General features: G+C 45.5%; 1 long non-coding RNA gene across 1 annotated transcript; it reads left to right on the top strand.

The window, feature by feature from the left end:
* On the top strand, positions 1–23,068 carry LOC144827042 (uncharacterized). Its single transcript, XR_013609989.1, has 2 exons — positions 1–107; positions 21,583–23,068. It is a non-coding gene; the product is annotated as an uncharacterized LOC144827042 (long non-coding RNA).
* Positions 23,069–23,295: the final 227 nt, after the last annotated feature.

The following is a 23,295-nucleotide window of genomic DNA, read 5'->3' as shown; positions in this document are numbered from 1 at the left end:
GACAGACAGGACCGGAGCAGAAGGAGCTACCACGGGGGGCTGACTGCACAAGCCCCTCTCGAGCTGAACTGCAAGGAAAAGAAGACCCTCCGTCCAGCGGGGAGCACGTGAGTAAAGGGGGGCACCTCACAACCCGCGGGCTGACGTGCTTTAAGCGGAAGTGTTGTGTTTGCACACCCCTCCATCACACCCGGGCCTCTCTGTGCAGCTTCTCTTCCAGGGCCGGGAGACGATGCTCGAGCAAAACTACAAGTCCCAAAATACAGCGCCTTGTTGGCTAAACTCACGACAGGGGGCTCTGTAAGGTGGCAGGGGGAGGGGCGATGCTTATCTGACTTTCTGTTCTCTTTTATTGTCTGATCTTAAACTCTTTACGTCATCTCCCATACAACTCATGAACAGAGGTGCGCCCCATTGGTCGTTGTATGGAAAGAGCTGTAGTGCACACGTTTGGACTTCTTGGCACTTAAGACCCCACTGTCTATTCTTCACATTTAAAAAGACATATAGTCCCAGCCTTCTTCCTTTCTAATATTTATAGCGCTCTGTGTTACATCTAGGAAGAGTTCCTTCCTCCGTATTCCCTTTATCCCCACCTTCCTTCCATGTCCCTTTTAGTATTTTACTTTACTTTCATTGATATGAATTCGTCAATTCATTCAACCTCCCTCTGTGCTTCACCATCGGAGATAAAGTTCTACATTATCGATTACTGGATTGGTTCTGTCAACACTCGCCCCCCCCCCCCCCTCTTCTCCCCCTTTATGGCGTATACTCTGTTCCTCTCTCCTCCTAAGAGCTGGGCTTTTTGCGCGGCTTGTTTACTTCATATTGTGACTCCGGGTGCTAACGAAGGTTCGTGGCTTGGATTTGTCAGGGGTTGTTATTTTGAATGAGTTCGCCCTGGTTTGTTCTTCTGCCCTGAAACCATAGCCAAGGGTGATATTATCTCGGTTAATAATTCTTGTATCCAGGTCCGGTTAAAGGGACATTAGAGAGCTCTCCATGTCCTCTGTAAGATCTTATGTCTTGGTTCAAAGCACCCCCTTTCTGGAACCCTAGTTAACTTGGCATTGTCAACCCCCACTGCCTTCTGTTAACCCGTTTTAGGATCAATTTAATTCATAATGTGTTGCTGTGCCAAATGGCTGGACAACAGAGAAAATTCATGCTTTGTCAATGGGATGGTTGCTGCGTTCAAGACGCTATGCACTTTGTGTTTGCCCTTTTTACTCCAATGTTCGTAAACGTTTCTTAAAACCACTTTTTACTGGGTGGAATTTTTGACAAGCCAGGCCAGGTCAGACCTGCTGCATCTGCAGATGCGGACTGATGTTCGAACCTGGCTTTATGTTGCCTGCTTCTTCGGTTGCAGCCCACCATATAGCACAGCTGTCTCCTACCATATAGCACAGCTGTCTCCTACCATATAGCACAGCTGTCTCCTACCATATAGCACAGCTGTCTCCTACCATATAGCACAGCTGTCTCCTACCATATGACACAGCTGCCTGGTTTGCTAAAGACATCTTAGGGACATACAGAAAGGTGACCTTGGAATACATTCCGCACCTTGATTTCCATTGGCTTAGTGGTTTGTAACTCACATTTTCTGGCATGCTATTTGCTGGCTTTATTTAGGCTCCCCAGGTTCAGTTCGCCCCTCCCATTGCCTAAGCTGTGTTTTCTGTATTGTTCCATGACTCACTTTCTGTAACAGGCCTTTAAATCTTGTTCTTCTCTAGTCCCACTTACTGTGCATTCAAAGACCAGGGTCAAATGTCAGACACTGCCTTTCCAGAGCCTTGTTTACTTTTCTTTCTCTGACTTTAACATTAGATGAGTCATGTGACAATCTGGCTAGATACTGGGAGTAGGGAAGAGGTTTTTTCTAGCACATGACCACACTTAAAGGAACTGTGTGTTTAAGAATATATCAGAATTAGGAACACAAATGAAGCCCATTTTTTGTTATTTCTGAAGTGTGTTGGGAACAAATACTTTAATATGATCAAACAAACCATTAAACTAGGTGATGCAATTCCCACACATTTTCGTTTGTGGAAACTCTACTCTAAGCCAATGCACTCTTCATCACCCTACTCCTTTGCCACTGCACTCTACACCTCTCCGGTCTAGGCTACACCAAACTACTCTGTACAACCCCACTCTATGCCACTCTACTATATGCCAAAACACTCTCTGCCAATGCTCTATAATACTCAACTCTATGCCCCTGCACTCTATGCCAGTCCACTATATGCCACTCTAATCTACTCTGCACAACCCCACTCTATGCCACTCTACTATATGCCAAAACTCTCTCTGCCAATGCTCTATTATACTCAACTCTATGCCCCTGCACTCTATGCCAGTCCACTATATGCCACTCTAATCTACTCTGCACAACCCCACTCTATGCCACTCTACTATATGCCAAAACACTCTCTGCCAATGCTCTATAATACTCAACTCTATGCCCCTGCACTCTATGCCAGTCCACTATATGCCACTCTAATCTACTCTGCACAACCCCACTCTATGCCACTCTACTATATGCCAAAACTCTCTCTGCCAATGCTCTATTATACTCACCTCTATGCCCCTGCACTCTATGCCAGTCCCCTATATGCCACTCTAATCTACTCTGTCCCGCTGCACTCCCAATGCCACTGCCCTCTCCACCACTTTACTCTAAGCCACTACACTCTATGCCACTCTGAGCAAATGCACTCTACCCTGCACCACTCCACCCTATGCCACTTCACTCTATTTTGAAACAATCTATGCTGTCGCAAGGATTCAGCTCCTACACAGAACTGTGCACAGAGACCCAGGACCTCTGTGAATTGTGGTATACAAAAAACTCACCTTAGTGCCTAGAAACCCTAACCAGCTAGCATCAGTGTCTCATTAGCTCTTCGGCCTACAGCAAAGGAACCAATAATTAGACAACCCAGAACATACGACTTAGATTATGCTCAGGAATGGTGGGAAGCAAGAACACTCTTTTGTTATACTCTCACACCAGTCCACAACAGGAGTAAAAAAGAGACACGGGAAGGGTTAAAATATTTATTTTAACTACATGCTCTCAGATGCAGTATCTTTGCTAACATAAGCAGGCATATGATTAGAAATAATATGATCAGCATTGCTACAATTCCATAAAACACAAAAGGAGAAATCATATTATAATGATGGTGAAATTAGGTACTATAGCGCCTAGTGAATCACCCTCCCTAGCTAGGAACTATGTTTTATAAACTATAGAAGGTCTCTGAGGCTTGTTTGTGGGACCCTCATACCTCTAAGATCAGCAGGGATGAATCACATCAGGATCTGCAAAAGCTCTCTCTCTCTCTGGAAACTGAATTCTTCCAAGTGCCTGAAATCATGCTTATGGTGTGATATTGAAGGCGCCAGGATCACATTGGCTTGCAGCTGCATGTGTGTTATGTCTAGCGGCATGAAACATTCAAATCGAACAACAGCCACCCTCGTTATGATAACCTTGAAGGCTCGGGCACTAACTGTGCAGACTAGAGACGCGATGTAAGTCTGGGGAAGCTGAAAAGCAAGCCTTTCTCATGTAAAGCATTTCACGCAGCCTAACATACAATAACAGCTATATGCAGTGTTGTGTGCAAAAGCAGCAAAAGGTAAAATGGCGTTTAAACTTCTAATAAACTCATGCTAACATAACAGTGTACATAAACCAGGCTCAGGCCATACCACACCCTCCCTTGATCGGAGAACGCACAGGACGTGAGGGGCAAGTATTCGGAATGCAGAGTTCAAGTTCGAATGAGACAGAACCAAGTTTAAAATTTGCCAAACAAGTTAATTGGGAGTAAAATCTGAATTTAGTTCAATTTAAAGACCAAGGAACCCCATAGGGGAGCATTGTGTTCAAAACACATGTGACACCAAAAACAAATGTCGAAAATAAAAGTTCAGTGCAGTACGTGTCTATGAAGCAACGAGAAAAGAGAGAAAAAAAATGTCACTTTAATCCAACAGTGTGTAGACACAATACGTTGCAACAGCCTCCAACAGGAAGTCATTGTTTTCTTCAGTAAACATTTCAGACATCCAATTCAGCAATGGAAAAAAACACACATGTTCCTCAACAGTTGGAGCCTATAGCACCATCAGAGGACAACTCGGATGTATTTCGAGATAACTGCGTGCTAGAAAGTCTTGGGCTGCAGACCATATGTTCCAATTGCCTAGGACCCATGAGCCGTTGTGCAGGCCATAATCCCGACTCCAGAACAGACTAGTTCATGAGCAACTAAGGAACTCATTAGTAGATCATAATCCGGGTTAGGAGACACCTTGATACAGAGACAAAAATCCAGAGCTCATTCAAAACTGCAATCCAGGCAATGGAAAACTGGCTGTACGCATGTGAAATTCGAGAACCGGAAAGATAAACCATACGCCACACTCAAAGTAGCAAGGGGAACAGTCACAATGTACGGAATTCCAGCCAGCACACCACAACACTCTTCATTATTCAATAATAAATAACTACTGTTTGTCAAAAGGGTGAATGTCGGTGTAATAGCCGGAATGGGCGTACCTTTTAAAACGCAGACCAAATTCGGGGCTGTCTGGTTGCAAGAACCGTGCAATTGTACATGTCTACAGACCAATGAATGGTCGGGAGTGGAAGTGCAATCTTCACCTTTTAAATAAAATTCTTTACCCTTCCGCAGACATCTATATTTAAAGGGCAGAGACCAAACCTCATGGAGATATGCGCTACCTAATGGTTCATATCTGCCTATGGCATAGTGTTTCATACATGCTTCAAACTTAAACTGCGGGAAAGGTAGCGTTATTAACCCGTGGATAAGCCACACAGCAGAATTTGTCTTGGCTACAGAAAATGGTAAAGGGTCCAATTTTTCAATGTGCAAAAGTGAAAACGTGGCATCTTTCTTTGACATAAATTGTTGTTTAACAGTCAAATTAAATGGTAAAAATAATGAGGACGTGTTCATGTAGTCCCAAGGAACCTTCCCAGATGTTAACAATTGTAAAGTCCATGCAAACTGCATAATAGAACGCAATTGATTTTGACCATGGTACAAAACAGAAACCTCATCTTGTACAATATCAACAACAGAAGAAACTATATTATCTAATGTGTAAATTTGGGAAGAAAGTGTGTTAATGCTATTATCTACAACTGCAAGCACCTTTTCTAAATTGACTTGATCAATAGCACATAACCTAGAAGCAGCTTCAATTTGGGACAGCTTCCAAACTTCATTGTAAACTGCATAAATCCATTTTTGGACCTACCGCTTACAGGACCTATTACAAAGTCATTCAAGTCACCATCGTCATTCAATTTAGATAAATTAAGCTTCACTGACGTTAGGGTGGAGTGTTTGAGCCAGTTCTGACACAATTTGCCTACAGAATAGGTAGTGACAGAATGTGAGCTCTCAAAGCGGGGATCCACTCAAACCTGTGTATAGCCAGGGGACAAACCCAGAAAATTATGCTGGCATAAATCTGCACTTTTTTGGCATAATAACCAGCCATGGGGATCCAAACTGGAAATATTAAAGGACGAATTTTGCAACAGAGTCTTTATGTCACTAAGGGACATACTGGTGTAATTATCCCAATTGGAGTATTCTCCCAAATCAGGAATAGCAGGAGCATTTCATTTTTTAGAAGTAGCCAATCCAAAGCAAGTGGTTTGTGAAATAGTCAAATTCAGAAACAACATATGGTTCGGGATGAGACATGCACGATGCAAAGCCTCAGTGCCTTGCACTTGCCAATTTTTAGAACCCCAAACAGATTTAAGATCTATAGTGTCCCTCCACAGCTCATAGCCCCATACAGCCAATAGGTCGATAAAGGACTTAAAATACAATAATTTGGTGTGAGTAAGTTTAACCTTGAAAGAGGACTTCTCAGTCATCTTAAAATAAAATGTATCAGGATTTGACTGATCGAAATCAGTAAAGTAAGAACTTTTTCAAAAGGGTTTTGGAGCTGCCTTCAACAGGAGCAGGACAATGTTCCCATTGCGTGTGATTAAACATGTTTCTAAATGTGTTTGCTGTGTGCAGAAAGTGATTGCCATAGTGTTGGTAACAGTACAAATCCCCATAATTAGCAGAATGTAAGTACAAATCTTCAGCTTCAAAGTCAGCATAATATTTCAAATCAGAAAACAGCGCTTCTACGGCTTGAACATCCCAATCATCAGAGCGTATATTTTGTTTAACCACATCCCCCATTGAAACAAGAAGTACATTAGGGACATTATTAACCTCTGTGGGTCCATGGATTTGAAATTTTCTAGCATCCCATGCTATCCCATCTAAGAAAGGCCAAGCAGTGATATTCACGAAAGTCTGGTCCCTCTTCATTCTGTGTGATGAGGAGTGGGGTGCCAAAGTTCCATTAATTAGTCTAATTGCAGTTTTTTCTTTAACATAGTGTCCATTCACAAGACGGAAAAAATAAACCACAAATCCAATGGACATGAACAAAAAAAATCGAAAAAAGCACGAGCCAAATGTAAGTCCGTGGAGGAATTAAAAAATGTTTCTTAAACCATACAGCAAAAATTGCAACTTTTGAAGGGGACTTTGATGTGGCAGAGGCAGTGTCAAATGAAAATCGTGATTGATTAGCCACAGAGGTCTCTAAATCAGGCATTTATAAGTCAGTCGGATAAACAAACTCAGTATCATCAAGAGGAACACCAGCCGGTGTATTCAATAAAGGATTTGCAACTGTAGTCATCTCAATGGCAATATCTGGCCTGGTGGTAGGTGCCGGAGCCAAAACAGAGTTCCTCAGCATTGCTGGACAGGATACCGCAGGTGTCATACTAAGAAGAATCGGCCACTCTGTGTAGTTTGACATTGTCAATAGAGATGTACCTGTTTTCCTTACGACCAGGAAGTGGAGGTAAAATGACTGTTCTTGTACCCTTAACTCCAAGCACTGCAACTGGAGGACGATATGAGGGACCGAATTCCTTCTTGTTCTCGATCTTCTCGCGGACCAGTTCACCAACTTGGTGTAGCCAGCCAACTACCGGAATCTGCAATGCAGCATCATATGTGGAGGGCAAATGTTCCTTTGCAAGACTGTCTCTGGTCTTTGTAGATTCTGTAAAACAGTGTTCATTTATGTCAAAGGATGCGGCCGACGCTGCCATTTCTAGACCCTCAAGGTCCAGAGCAAACATTTTGATGGCAAAGAGCATTTCGTATGGGGTCCGCCCACCCAGAGACCTTCTAGGGAGATTATTAAGTGCACGCTGAACGCTATTGAGGTGGGTGCGCCAGTCCCGGCCTGTACCTATAACTCTAGCTGTCAAAGATTGCTTTAAGTCACAGTTCATCCGCTCCACAACACTATTGCCCTCAGGCCAATATGGAGACGAAAATGTGACTTGGACCCCTAATGCACGCATGGCATCCTTGTATGCCTTAGAGGCGAGCCCATCTGCGCCCATCCGCGACCAACCGGGGCCTGGGGCCACGACCCCTGGTCGTTGCCACATTTATACCAGAGGAGAGCTGTTGGAGGTAGGTCTTGGGACGTTCCATTTAAGCCAGACATGTGCAGCCATACTTAGCCAGGAAGGGCTGCTGAAACGCCATGGTATTGAACCACGGTCTGATATTGATTGTTCTGCACCTGGTCTGTCCTATGGCCTGCTAAACACACGTTCCCTACAGAAACATAACCTAGAGGTGCTCTCACTGTTACAGGATGGAGAGCTGGATATCCTCGGTGTCACGGAAACGTGGCTAGAGGACTCCTCAGTGCCGGACTTGGTAGCCTCCATTCCGGCTAATTTCACGGTGTTCTGCCTTAATAGACCAGGCTCAACAAGAGGGGGTGGTGTGGCCCTTTTATACAGTACCCATCTGAGGGGCGAGAGATCTTTCGCTGAAAGTCTGGGAGGCGCCGAGGTTTTGGGCGTCAAACTTGGGATAGGGATGGACTGTTGGACTATCCTTCTAGTCTACCGGCCCCCTTGGGCGTTGCCGGACTTCCCGGATTTATTTCTGGATTTAGTCCAGGACGTACGATCACGCTATAACAACGTGATCATCATGGGCGACCTGCACTTCCATTGGGAAAAGTCCCCGAAGCAAGGTCAAGCCAACCAGATAGATGAGGCCCTCAGGTCCTTTGGGCTAGTCCAGAGGGTAATGGGCCCTACACACGATAAGGGTCACACCCTGGATCTCATTTGGATAACAACCCCTGAGCATGGCCGAGACCATGGCCCAGTAGTTGCGCAGCCATGCGCATGGTCAGACCACTTTCTAGTGAAGGGCACGATCTCGGTTGATGAACAGAAGGGGAAGTCCGGAGCAGGATGGAAAGTTGTGAGGAAATGGAAAGACATAAATGGCGATGAAATGGTAGCTCACCTCCTAGCTAATTCTCACCTTAATAAGATGGAAGATAATCCAGAAGTTATCTGTAACGTTTTAACAGATAAATTGAAAAAGGTAGTTGATCTCGTGGCACCAGCACGAAGGATGAAGGTGGTAGATAGAGGTGCTGGAGCCCCGTGGTATGATGAGACTCTTAGGGGAAAAAAGAGGGCTCTACGCAAATCTGAGAGAGCATGGCGGAAGGACTACAGTCCCAACGCACGGAGTCTCTACATACAGGAGCTTGCCTCTTATAAACATGCTATTCTCTTAAGAAAAGCAGAGTTCTACGAGGACAGGATTTCCAGAGCCTCGGACCCACAAAAAGAAATCTTTAAGGTCATCACGGAACTCAGAAAAAATAATGAGCAAAGTCCAGAGTTCAAGCAAGAAGACTGCCAAAAATGTCAGGACTATTTTTCCACTAAGATCAAAGACCTTCGATCAGAAATTGCCAATACCCCAATCCTGGACTGTCCTCTACAGACTGTTCCGGTCATTCGTCCGCTCGATCACCCTTTGGTCACTCTGCCCTTGATTACGAAGGACAGACTGTTAAATCTCGTGGGGCGGGTCAAATCTGGTTCTCAGGCCGACCCGTGTCCTCCGGAGATATTTAGGTTGGCTATGCCAGGTATTGAGGAAGATGTTCTGACTCTCCTCAACAACTTCTTACAAACAGGACAGGTTCCATCCTCCTTTAAGGAGGCACGGCTGATCCCCCTGTTGAAAAAAACTGGGGCGGACGTTAAAAATTTGAAGAACTTTAGGCCTATTTCGCAGTTACCATTCTTGGCCAAAGTTCTGGAGCAGCACATCCTTACGCATCTCTCTGACCATTTGGAGAAAAATGTTTCACTGGAGCAAAACCAGGCGGGGTTCCGTGCACATCATAGCACGGAGCTAGTGATGTTATCTATCCTGGATGAGTTAAGGAACAGAGCGGACAGGAAACTCCCTGGCGCCCTGGTGTTACTACACCTCTCCGCGGCTTTTGACACCGTTTGTCATAGTCAACTGCTGCTGCGGGTGAGGGATCTAGGCATCCAGGGCACCGCACTCGTCTGGCTCTCTTCCTTCCTCCAAGGGAGAACTCAGAGAGTTCAATTGGCTGACCTATCCTCAACCCCAGTGCCGATCACCTGTGGGGTACCACAGGGTTCTGCCCTCTCCCCTCTCCTATTTAATGTATATTTGCAACCTCTGATTGCGGCTCTCAATCAGATGGACTGTCAAATATACAATTATGCCGACGACACCCAAATCATTATCCAAATGGAAGATTGTACGGGTGCACACGCAAGAATGCAGAATATCCTAAGATTTACAGCTAATTGGATGTCTCTGAATTCTTTGAAAATCAATCCAGATAAGACCGAGGTGTTGCCAATCACGATCATGGGCAACCCCTGGAACGACCAGTTCTGGCCATTAGAACTAGGAGGGCCTCCGGAACCTGCAACAGTGGTGAAAAGCCTGGGCATCTCCCTGGATGGGAGTTTGACGATGCAAAAACAAGTCTCAGGAGTGGTAGGCACATGTGTTGGTCTCCTCCGACAACTAAGGAAAATTTCCTCACTTCTGTCCTTTGCCACCCTGAGGCGTGCTGTATCTGCCATGATCCTATCCAGGATGGACTATGGCAACTCACTATATGCAGGGCTTCCGCAAAAACATCTGAATCGTCTGCAAGTTGTCATGAACGATGCGGCAAGATTGATTTTTAAGAAACCAAGGAGAACGCATGCGTCTCCTTTGTTGCGGGAACTCCATTGGTTGCCCGTCAAACAGAGGGTGTTGTTTAAAGGGCTTTGTATTACACACAAGGCCCTGTATGGGTAGGCACCAAACTACATCAAAACCCATCTGGCCCCATATAAACCTGGTAGACGGTTGCGTTCCTCTGATGCGACTCTTCTAACCCAACCGCGTTTTAGACTATCTACCCTTGGTGGTCGCGCCTTTTCTAACATCTTTCCTGCGGTTTGGAATAGTTTACCAACTGAACTGCGCAAGGAATCCAGCCTGCTGCCCTTTCGGAAAAGATAAAAAACAGTGCTTTTTCAGCAAGCATGGGAGGGGCTGTAGGTTTGATGTTTGGCTTTTCAGAACCTGCTTTGGCATATACCTGGCAAAGCGCTTAGAGACCTCGGGGTGATTACGCGCTATATAAATCAAATAAATAAATAAATGAAAAAAAAGAGGCAAACGCTGGACCCTGGTCTAAATGAAAGGTACCACATGCAAAAATTCCCACAAAGACACGCAAATCCCTGATGACAATTATTTGAGAATCAGCACTCCTTTATTAGATATGTACAACTGTGTCTGGGGCGGGCGTGTAGCAGAAGAAGGTTTAATCTTCTGGCATATGTCACAATGAAGAACATAATCATGCGTCTGTTTGTATAAACAACACCACCAGTAACGCTGTTGATAGATAGACACAGTAGCCGAAACGCCGGCATGCGCAGACGCCAAGCCCTCGTGTGCTGCTATAATCAAAGACTGCCTGCAGTCTGCGCTGGGAATTAATCTGTCACCAACGTCGTTAATTCTCACTTAAGGAACTTTATCAGGACTTAAATGATAAGAGTACTTAGAAGGGAACCCTTTTGGGTAATTACCTCCCTTCTCTGTTGCTGCAAAAGCTGCAAAGATGTCATCATCAATCTTACTTTTGGAACGTGTAACTGCTGCTACTGAATATGCTGCAACTGCTGTCTTGGTGGCCTCGTCCGCAAGACTATTACCAACAGTGTGAACTCCAACACGCTGGTGAGCAAGAGTATGAATTACAAAGACTAGTGGCAGCCGTTTCTTAAGTTCAGCCACTCGAACCCAGATCATTTTATGTTTTATTGTGCGAACTTTGGAGTCACGATAGCCATTTTGAGTCCAAAAGGATACATTGTCATTGTATGATTGAACACAGTAATAAGAGCCACTTACTATAAGAGTAGTCACACCAGGATCTGCGTACTCCAATGCAAGCATCGGAGCACGAAGCTCTGTCAATTGGGCGGTACAGTCCCCTAATGTCTGTGTATGCATGACATCGGACTTGAATTCACCATCCACCATAGTACCAACCACAATTGCTGAGGCCGAAACATATGCGTGCCTTGAACCCGTAGCCGCTTGCGCAGAACCATCAGTGTAAATGATACAGCGGAAATCCTCCAATGGCCGCATGGTCAGAGGTGCAGGATGAACAAATTCATACTTCAAAAACTCCTCAGTCTGCAGAGAGGAATCAAAAATTAAAGAGACATCCGGAGATGTCAAGGACGTGGCCCACTGTATCCACTTAGGGTGCAAAGCTTTCGAATTTGGTACACTGGTTTTTGTCACATTTGAACAGCTGTCAAAACTTTTTCCACAGTGGAAAATCACAACCCAGCCGAAGTGTACAAGTGTGACTTGTGAGCGATAGGGACTGTGTCACCCTCATTAAATGTGATGTACGTGAAACCCACCACCCCGGTACAATTCTTATCACCAGGTTGGTGGGGTTATCACGAGTCAACACGAAATTTGATTCTAGAAGATCAGCTTGCAAAGATTGCAAGATGGCTGAATGTTCAGGCAGCCAGCACGATTTGGAGAAAGTAGGTTGTATTAAAGCATAAAGAGGCTTGATACGCTGGGCATAATCGGGAATATAAGTACGCCCGAAATTCAAAAAACCCAGTAATGATTGTAATTTTTTCAGTGTTGTGGGAGCGCGCAGCTGTGCGCATTTCTCCAGGAAGTGAGGAGCCAAACCTCAACCTTCATTGTAGAGCTGATAGCCCAGGAACAACACTGTGTACTCTGCAATGTGAGATTTTGCAAAGTTGAATTTATAGCCAAAATCCACAAAACGGCAAATAATGCGGTCCATATGACACAGATGCGGCCATAATTCGTCGTCTGTGAGATAAATGTCATCCACATATGAACAAGCTTCTGGGTCGAGTCCCTCCAAAAGAGAGACTATGTGGGCGGCAAATACGCCTGGGCTGTTTTTATAGCCCATAGCCAAACGTCGAAATTGGCGTTGTTTGCCACCACTGGTAAAAGCTGTCCATTGACTACTAAGAGGGGACCGGTTGTGGGCAAAAAAGCCATTGGATATGACGTGTGGTTTTAAACTTTTTCCGCACTAGACTATCCACAAGAACAGAACTGTGAGTATTCTGCACCACACACGTATGACAATATGAGTTTAAGGTGGCGGTAATCCAATACCAAATGGTACGAGCCATCCGGCTTGGTCACAGTAAAAAGAACGTTATTCATCTGAGATACACCCGTTAGAATCACACCTTGATATTCCAATTGTTCAAGGATCGCAGCCACGGGAGCTTTCGCTTCACTCGCATGGGGTATTGGGGTTGAGGCTGTGGCATAGACCGTAAGAGAATCTCATGTCTGGGGGATAATTCGTCCCAACCACAGTGAGCACGGTACAAAGCTGGCGCAAGAGCCTTAGCCCAATCTTCCACAAAATGCAGAGCCTGCTCCTTCAGAACTGTGTGCGCAAAACTAGGGAGGATAACCTCCTCCCTTTGCGGAGCCAGTTGACTTCCGCCAACAAAATGTCATAGGTAGTAGTCAGATTTTCCCAAAATACCCCCTTTATGGTACGTTGTATGTCACCTTCAATTAAAAGCACAATTTCAAAAAGTCTCTTGGGGGAGCCGCTGTAGTGTCAGCTGTCTCAACTACAACAAATGTGTCAGTCGCTGTCACCTTCAGTAGTGGACGCAGGGCCTCTCGCACTATGGTAATCTGCGCTGCGCTGTTCAACAGCGTCAGCGCCCATGTCAGATTCCGAAGCTGCGTTCTCACTATCTGTGGCATATCCCGGTGTTACAGCAGCAACTTTCTTCTTCTGAAACTGGGGACTCTGACGTGAAGAGTCGTCCTGCTTGCCTTTACCTTCAGCCTTGCGGGGTGGGTCTTGCTTCGCACCCCTCCCCTGTCCGCCTTCTCCTCCACCAGTAGGTGAGACCCATGAATCCTGCAAAGAGCGAGGAGAACGTTGTTCAGGAACCTGAAAACGATCAGGTAACTTAATCGTAGTGCGGTCGCGCCATTCATAAGTGCGTTCAGTAGACACAGGTACTGGCGAGGAGGAACGGGACCCCTGTTTCCGTTGCTTTTTCCCCTGTTTTTATTTTTGGACCAGGTCTGTTTAGTACCTTGGGGCGATCATCTTTGTCAGACTTCACCGCCTGTGTTTGCTTTTACGCTGTCTTGGCCAAAGGCTTAACACCCAAACTATTACGGCCAATGGTCTTATAAGCCGCAGTGATAATTCGCGGTAACTGCTGGGGTTTCTCTGCATCGGGGACATCGCGCAAAGCATTCGACACCTGGAAGCTTACCGCATCTCCCTTAACATTAGCTAGGACTAGATCGGAAACTACATCAAACACTCCAACGAGTCTCATTCCCAATTCAACAGCTGCCTCCGGTCCGTGCTCATCCTGAACACGCTTAATGACGGAGGGTAGGATAGTCATAGAGGGAGTGCCGAAGCACCTTGTGTAGACTGCCGCAAAAATCATACCCCATGTGTTACAGTCATCACCTCAGATACTAAGTCTTTCGGCAAACTAATTGTAAGAATCCTGTGTTTCTCGACAGGAGTCGTATTAGGAAACACTGCTTCCAGTGGGTCAAATTTCTCGGCAAGCCAAAAAGGCATTTCATCCTTATCTGTGGGACGCTTGCCCATAACCGCATTAGCCATAATGGGACTAAGTATCAAACCGTTCGGCCCAAATGGTTGTGACGCAACGCCAGGACCCCCACCTGGCAAGTTGCGGGAAATGTAATGAACCAAAGCCCTAATAACGGCTACTGCAGAGGCATAGAGGGGCCTCAATTCAAGTAAGGGACATTCACCTGCACGTGGGTGCGGGGTAAATCCAGCCAAAACAGGCCAAGAAGCACCTGGAATGAACAAAGGACCCAATCTAATGGCTGTGAGAGGGTGGGGAAGGGCGCCATCAAACCAAACGTGGTGCTGCCAAGCAGAAATCGGAACTTCCTGTGTCCTATAGGGAGTGTACTCTGCAGGCAGGGCAGTGGGAGTGTAAGTATGAAACACGTTTGTACCAGCATCTACTGCCGGAAACGTAACCCATGAGTAGAAAAGCTCAAACGGGTGAGCTGCGTCCGCACTCTAAACCCTTGCAAATGATTGCGTACAGCCAAACGACTGTGCTGCGGGATGTCAACAGCCATGATGACACAAAAAGAATAAAGAACAATGCAATTAAATTTAGCACAACTCGGTAGTAATTCAATTTAAACCGTTTTAAAACATCAAGCTTGAAAAGAACTATGTAACTATAGGTAGGTTTATCCGTCACCACTGTCAACCGGAAACAATAGTGAGGTGGTCTTGGACTGATATAAGCACTACTCGAGAGTCTCACTATTAAGACCACAACGTTAGGTGCGCCATGTCGCAAGGATTCTGCTCCTACACAGAACTGTGCACAGAGACCCAGGACCTCAGTGAATTGTGGTGTACCAAAAAACTCACCTTAGTGCCTAGAAACCCTAACCAGATAGCATCAGTGCCTCATTAGCTCTTCGTCCTACAGCAAAGGAACCAATAATTAGACAACCCAGAACATACGACTTAGATTATACTCAGGAATGGTGGGAAGCAAGAACACTCTTTTGTTATACTCTCATACCAGTCCACAACAGGAGTAAAAAAGAGACACGGGAAGGGTTAAAATATTTATTTTAACGACGTGCTCTCAGATGCTGTATCTATGCTAACATAAGCAGGCATATGATTAGGAATAATATGATCAGCATTGTTACAATTCCATAAAACACAAAAGGAGAAATCATATTATAATGATGGTGAAATTAGGTACTATAGCGCCTAGTGAATCACCCTCCCTAGCTAGGAATTATGTTTTATAAACTATAGTAGGTCTCTTAGGCTTGTTTGGGGGACCCTCATACCTCTAAGATCAGCAGGGATGAATCACATCAGGATCTGCAAAAGCTCTCTCTCTCTCTGGAAACTGAATTCTTCCAAGTGCCTGAAATCATGCCTATGGTGTGATATTAAAGGCGCCAGGATCACATTGGCTTGCAGCTGCATGTGTGTTATTTCTAGCAACGTGAAACGATCAAATCGAACAACAGCCACCCTGTTATGATAACCTTGAAGGCTCGGGCACTAACTGTGCAGACTAGAGACGCGATGTAAGTCTGGGGAAGCTGAAAAGCAAACCTTTCTCATGTAAAGCATTTCACGCAGCCTAACATACAATAACAGCTATATGCAGTGTTGTGTGCAAAAGCAGCAAAAGGTAAAATGGCGTTTAAACTTCTAATAAAATCATGCTAACATAACAGTGTACACAAACCAGTCTCAGGCCATACCACAATGCCACTGCACCCTATACCACTGTGGTCCACTCTATGCCAATGCACTCTTCACCACTCTGCTCTTTGCCGCTGCACTCTACACCTATTCAGTCTAGGCCACACCAATCTACTCTGCACAACTCCACTTTATTCCACTGTACTTTATGCCAAAACCCTCACCACCAATGCTCTATAACGCTCAACTCTATGCCCCCGTACTCTATGCCAATCCACTATAAGCCACTCTCATCTACTCTGCACCACTGCACTCTACACCACTGTATTCTAAGTCTCTACACTCTATGCTACTCTACACAAATGTACTCTACCCTGCACCACTCCACTCTATGCCACTTCACTCTACTTTGAAACAATCTACTCTACGCCACTACACCCAATACCACTCTATGCCACCCTACTCTTAACTACTGCATTCTACACCAATGCACTTCAAACAACTGCACTCTTTGTAACTGTACTCTGCATCACTGTACTCTATGCCCCTGTTATCTCTACGCCACTTTACTCCACTCCACACCACTGAACTCTGACACTCTACTCTGCAACACTGCACTCTCCACCACTGAACTCTACACCACTCTACTCTGCCCTTTTCCATTCTACGCAACTGCACTCTATGCCACTGCACCGTTTGTTTTGGTGAATTTCTCAAGTTTTTCACATTCTATTTCTCAACTATACCGTCCCTGTAACCTCTGTTTTTTTCAGTGAACTTCTAATGTTTATTAATGCTATTTTCTTACTATAACCTGGGTGTCTGAGTGGGCATGTGAGGGGCTGTTTGCATGTGGAAATGGGTGTGTGATTATGTGTGGGGGTTTAAGTGGGTGTTTGAGTGTGTGTGAATGACTGTGTGAGTGGATTTTATCGACATCTGAATGAGGATGAGTGGCTGTACAGGTATGTAAGTGAGTGTGTGTGGTTGTGTGGGCATGTAATTAGTTGTGCGAGGACCTGTGTGGGTCTGTGGTTGGGTGTGTGAGTCTGTGTGTGGGTCTGTGAGTGGGTGTGTGAGTGGTTGTGTGGGTCTGTGGTTGGGTGTGTGTCTGTGTGTGGGTCTGTGAGTGGGTGTGTGAGTGGTTGTGTGGGTGTGTAGGTGGGTGTGTGAGTGAGTGTGTCTGTGAGTGGGTCTGTGAGTGGGTGTGTGAGTGGTTGTGTGGGTCTGTGGTTGGGTGTGTGAGTGGTTGTGTGGGTGTGTAGGTGGGTGTGTGAGTGAGTGGGTCTGTGAGTGGGTCTGTGAGTGGGTGTGTGAGTGGTTGTGTGGGTCTGTGGTTGGGTGTGTGAGTCTGTGTGTGGGTCTGTGAGTGGGTGTGTGAGTGGTTGTGTGGGTCTGTGGTTGGGTGTGTGTCTGTGTGTGGGTCTGTGAGTGGGTGTGTGAGTGGTTGTGTGGGTCTGTGGTTGGGTGTGTGAGTATGTGTGTCGGTCTGTGAGTGGGTGTGTGAGTGGTTGTGTGGGTGTGTAGGTGGGTGCGTGTGTGAGTGGGTCTGTGAGTGGGTGTGCGAGTGGTTGTGTGGGTGTGTAAGTGGGTGTGTGAGTGAGTTGGTCTGTGAGTGGGTCTGTGAGTGGGTGTGTGAGTGGTTGTGTGGGTCTGTGGTTGGGTGTGTGAGTGGTTGTGTGGGTGTGTAGGTGGGTGAGTGAGTGGGTCTGTGAGTGGGTGTGTGAGTGGTTGTGTGGGTGTGTAGGTGGGTGAGTGAGTGGGTCTGTGAGTGGGTGTGTGAGTGGTTGTGTGGGTGTGTAGGTGGGTGCGTGTGTGAGTGGGTCTGTGAGTGGGTGTTTGAGTGGTTATGTGGGTGTGTAGGTGGGTGTGTGAGTGAGTGTGTCTGTGAGTGGGTATATGTATTTTTTTAATTGGGGTCTAGATCTGTGGCTCTGTCACAAATTCTCACGAGGGCTATGCTGAGCACAGCGGACTCGTACGTGCACAAAAAAACCTTTCCCACAAATTCTTCTCCATGAGGGGTCCTCACAGACCTTGTCACATACTATTTCTACAAATGTCAACCGCAACTTTTATCTCAGGTTGCGGTCAGCCAATAGTTGCGGCAAGCTAATAGTCCTGACTTGTAGTAGGTATGATGATACTTGTTGTATCATATATCTGGATGTAATGAAAGAAACAGCTAAATACAAGTTGGACAGCAAACTATGCAAAGCACAGATGTTCAGCTTACGTGTGTTTAAGCCATGCCATTAATTACATTGGCCACGCCCCTCTGAGAGTTCCTCCCCCAGTTTTTTCATCCCACTTAAAGCCTTGGACAGGCGGTTGGGTAAAGGTGGTGGGTGCCTCTTGCATTCCACATTAAGGTCTGCAGGGCATGTGCTACCAATGACTGACTGTATTGCATAATATCCTAACTCAGCACGAACTATCGAGGGCAAAGATCTGATCTCGGCTTTCCCACTTGACCGCATTGTTGTTGTTGTTGTTGTTGTATAAGCTTTATTCGAGAGAATTCTCATAAAAGCACATAAAACCAAGATAATACACAATAATACATAGTTACAGAATAAAAAATTCATTAAACATGACGTACAGCTCATACTACATTTACGTTATAAAAACCATTTATACCAGTGATATTACATAAAACATTATTAAAAGGAATACCTGATTACCTGCTACCCCCCAAGGACCGTCGTCTAATTGCCCAAGCCCAACCCAGGTATTTGGCTACCCCTATGACTATCGAATCCTGGTTGACTATCGAATCCTGGTGGACCGCATTGTTTTATCCTTGACAAACAAATGTCTCTGAGATTTTGTTGCCAAAATACAGAATGCTTAATTCAAGTTCCGGAATGAAACACGGTAAGGCACAAGGGCGGTAAAATAACGGTCAAGAGTGTGGTGTTGGAGTACACACTACAAAGGGTGTCGTAGGAAGGGTGGGGCTGGTACGACCACCTTCTACCTTTCAGACATAGCTGTGCAGGTTGCTGCTCGGAACGGAGCGAGCTTCTCCCCTTGAGGCCGCTTCCTGTGAGTTGAAATCTGGTCTGCAGACAGGCACGAAAGCCTAAAGGGTCGCCAAGGGAGGTGAAACTTATTTATACCGGGTGCGTTGGGGGGCACCTAGTTCTGCTCTGAGGCCCAGGGGTGGGCGCATCTGGACAGCTGACACTGGTGCACGGCCCCAGAAATTGTGGTAATCACTAGATCGTCGTAGTGTGAGAAGAAAGGGCACATCATTTGTGCCTGAGATCTCCTGCGTTACAAACCAGGAGAGCTAATAAACAAGAAGCACCGCACAAGAGCTTGGCGCAGTCTCATCCTCCCTATGTCACCCCGGCTCTGTGTTTTAATTATTCAGTCTGTGAAAGTGGGACCGGGTTGGTTCAAGATTACACGTGATAATTTAGATGCCTGTGAATGTTCCGTCTGCGACCCTCTAAATAACCGAAAATACAGTTAAAACAAGCAGGCTTTCACACTGCCCACCAGCGCGAGTGAAACCAGTCCTGGCTGGTGATAGGATCTGACTGCCCATTCAGTCCATGGCCTCTCCGCTGGAGCCAGCAGAGAAAAGTACAACGCTGAGCCATTAGACCTGGCAGCTCTTCCACATCCTCTAGTTCGTTTGTACACCACCAGAGTGACCCACTCATGCACACACTAGACTTTTACATGGATTTGAGCCCTTTGAAGCGGCTTAAAGGAAACACAAAAGGTATGCAAGTAACCCGACCCCCATAAAACGACAAGCACTGCTGGAGTCTACGTAAAACAAGCAGGATTTCACACAGCCCACCAGCGCGAGTGAAACCAGTCCTGGCTGGTGATAGGATCTGACTGCCCATTCAGTCCATGGCCTCTCTGCCGGAGCCAGAAGAGAGCAGTACAACGCTTTGCCACTGAGCCATTAGACCTGACAGCTCTTCCACATTCTCTAGTTCATTCACACACCTCGCAGAGTAACCCACTCCACGCACCGTAGACTTTTACGCAGATTTGAGCGCTTTGAGGCGGCTTAAAGGTGACACAAAAGGTATGCAAGTAGCCCGACCCCAATAAAACAACAAGCACTTCTGGATTCTTCGTCACACTCTATGGCGGTCCACACAGTATTATCACAAATGTGTCGACTACAGTCCACTTTTTGCTTTATGTTATAATTATTTCCAAAATATTCACTCAAAATCGCAAAATTAACTGTGTTCCAATTGACAGCCTTTTTTGTTTGAACTGTATTTCATCTAAACACATAGATGAACGTAAACCAAAAACACATGGTTCGTATGTGAGAAGATGTCACCGTCCTCCACAGATCAGGGCCGGCCTTAGGCATGTGCAAGCTGTGCACCTGCACAGGGCCACCAAACCCCAGGGGCCATCTGAGGATGGATACATATTTGCGTGGCAGCCCCTGGCAGGGATTTGGCAGCGTCCGGCTCTGTTCCACTTCCAAACACCCTGCCCCCACCCCCCTCTTCCCTGGCCTCCGCGCCTGCGTTCCTCCGGGGCCCCCTACCTACGCTGCCTGCCCAGGGCCGCCATGAGTCTAGAGCCGCCCCTGCACAGATTAATGACAGCACCCCCGTCAACCCCCACCACCCATTCACAATTTGCCACCCATTCGTCCAGAGTACTTTTATGAACAGTGCATTATCAACAAACATTCTAATTCCGATTTCGTGCGAAAAGCTGTTTGAATAGTGTACCTCACAAGTTTATCATATATTTTATGGATGTTTATGTGTACGAACGACTTAGTTTTTTTTCAAATGGAATTTCTGATTCATATTTTATCGGAACACAGGTATTTTATCAAACTGAGAGCACACACCTGGAATGCAATGCCATGTCTCAGGAGGGGCTCGGGTTGTGAGGTTACGCGTCATATAAAACTCAGAACAGATGGATGACGTTAACAATTAGTGCATGTTTTTGTTTTTCTTCCTTTGTCAGTACAATTCACAAACACACAGAGCCCGTTTTGCTAACATTTCTTTCTTTCTTGTGCATGACCGTGTAATGTTTTAAGTTAATGAGTTAAACACGTCTCGAATGAGTGACAATGCAGTACACGATTTGAGGAGCCTAGATGACGATTAGCGCTCCAAATACCCTAAACATTTAAATAAAAGTATATGTGGTGTATGGCACAGAACATTGCAAGGGTTGAGAGTCAGAAATTCCTGACCATGCTTTCAAAATCTCAAAGCGTAGAACAAAAAAGCCGAGAACGGAGAAACCAAAAGCGCGTCAGCCATTGTGAAGGCAAACGCGTAATACGGAAAAAAGTGCTGAGCGGCTAATTGAGAGAATAGTGTCTCCCGCCGCACGTAAAAGATCAAATCCCAGTGGGCGGGGTCAAAAGAGGACAAATTGGCAACCCTCACTGTAATGATTGCCTCCCATGCAATCATTACACTGTGTTTTGCCTAATGCATGATGCAAAACGACGCGCACCAATGAAAATTGGAGGCGGAGCAGCAAGACGACTTCTGAAATCATATCGATTCCAAGAAGCACACGTCTGACGAGAGCAACGCATGCGCTGCTTTCGTCAAGCCGAGACCTAAAAAGGACTCATTCTGGACCACGATCTAGCTTTCTGCCAAATTTAATGTAATGTAATTCATATGTATAGACACCTGAAAACACAATCTTTGTCTGCATTCTTCCGCCTCATAGACACACAGACATTATAAGTTCAAAATGCGTAAACATTGTTTGTTTGTTCATGACAATACCTCTTTCTAACACATAGCATTTCCTTCGCAGGTGCTGGCAATAGGATAAGAGACTTGAACAGAATAAACTGGGACTGCAAAAAGTGCTTTCCGAAACACCATCTCTGGAATCACCAAATCAAAATTTTCAGGAAGTTCAACTCGCTGGTAACTGAGCACACCGCAGAGAAGTAGAGTCCTCCCTGGCTTAAGAGAAGACTGTAGTTCTTCATACACCTGGACTTCTGGGCGCTAGACCTCAGGGAACCTTGAAGTGATAAGAAAGTGTGCAGTGTTTTTCACACTTGGGCCTCATAAAAGAATTATTGTGTTGCAGAGATTTCAGGGAAGAAACCTTAAAAATAATTCAAAATATATTTGGAAAGGCGTCTGCACACCACACACTTGTCTCAAATACACGAACTGATTATTGGACAAAAAAATTGAAACAGATGTAAAGTGTGAATCATCTAATAACTAATTGTGTATTTTCAATAATAAATTAAAAGGGATCACGTGATACGTGCTTTCAAGGAAAGACATAAAAAAGGACAATAAAGTGACAGACAGAAGAGTGTGAAAGACATGGATCAGCAGAGAAGAGACGAGGAGGCAGCCAATCGCCAGTTGGCTGGCACATTGGGGGGGTTAGGTGCTGGGGCGGGTACAGGAGCGGGTGTGGGAGCCGCTACGGGGTTCTGTGTAGCAGGGCCTATTGGTGCGCTGGTTGGAGCAGCGATAGGATTTTTCGGTGGTGCTGCTGCGGGAACTGGTGTTGGAGCCGCGGCTAGTAAGTAGTGTTCATAGTAGTATCCAGCAGGACACTACCATGAATGGCCATTATAACAGGTCATTCACTTAATTACCAAAACTTGTAAAATTACCAAAAATATATAGTTCTATGCTATTCTATGCTACACTGTCCAAGGAACAACCTTATAACCGGTATGTTAAATAAAACCACAGAATCCATAATTTGTGCCTTGAAACTATTTGAAACCGTTCATCTCGTGTGCATGGTGCCAGGGTGCACCCGAGCCTTACATTTAACTCAATACAATGGAGTTTAGTGTGGTTTTTGAAGTGTTTCGCTTTTTTCACTGGCAGTTTACACGCTTCTCCAGAAAAATCTGGAAATGCAGGCATGCCTTTCTGCTGTAAGTAATAGCTGCAGGTAGTGACCACATGCACACAGAAGCACTGGAAGGGTGTCAGCCTCTCTAACAAATGGATGGGGCAATGGAATCATGGACTATATGAAGCAAGTGGGGGTAGGAGAGACCCTATCTCAGCCTGGCCCCGCTCATACCAGGGTTTGACTCTGTCTGATCCTGGGAGAGATGTCCTGATGAAGGCCTGTGATCACTTCTGATTTGATAAGAAATTGTGTTGATATTTGTGCTAGGAATCACAAGTCCCCTAATCTGCATATGCAAACTATTGTTAGGCATAAGGCTATGTTTTGTAATTCACTAACTAAATTCAATGTATTTTACTTTTCCTAAATATTTCTGCTTTTAATAAAGCCAATTACATAAGCTGTTGTTGCACTGCTTCTTTTTGGAATTTGTGATTAATACGTTGACATGCCTGGACATTTATTTATTTTGTTTGTTGTTTTTTCCTGAAACTCATTGAGGCTCTCAACATTTCTGAGCCATCCATCATTCCTTTTGGGTGTTGTTGGCACAGCCATGCATTCTGTCATGTTGCTCGTCTTCTGTAATATTCTGTGGAGAGTTACTTTCACTGGTAAGACAGGGTT

Source organism: Lissotriton helveticus, chromosome 4_1 (genome assembly GCF_964261635.1).
Source record: "Lissotriton helveticus chromosome 4_1, aLisHel1.1, whole genome shotgun sequence".
Lineage (NCBI taxonomy): Eukaryota > Metazoa > Chordata > Amphibia > Caudata > Salamandridae > Lissotriton > Lissotriton helveticus.
Note: the sequence above shows the minus strand (reverse complement) of the source record. Positions and strands in the feature narration are given on the sequence as shown.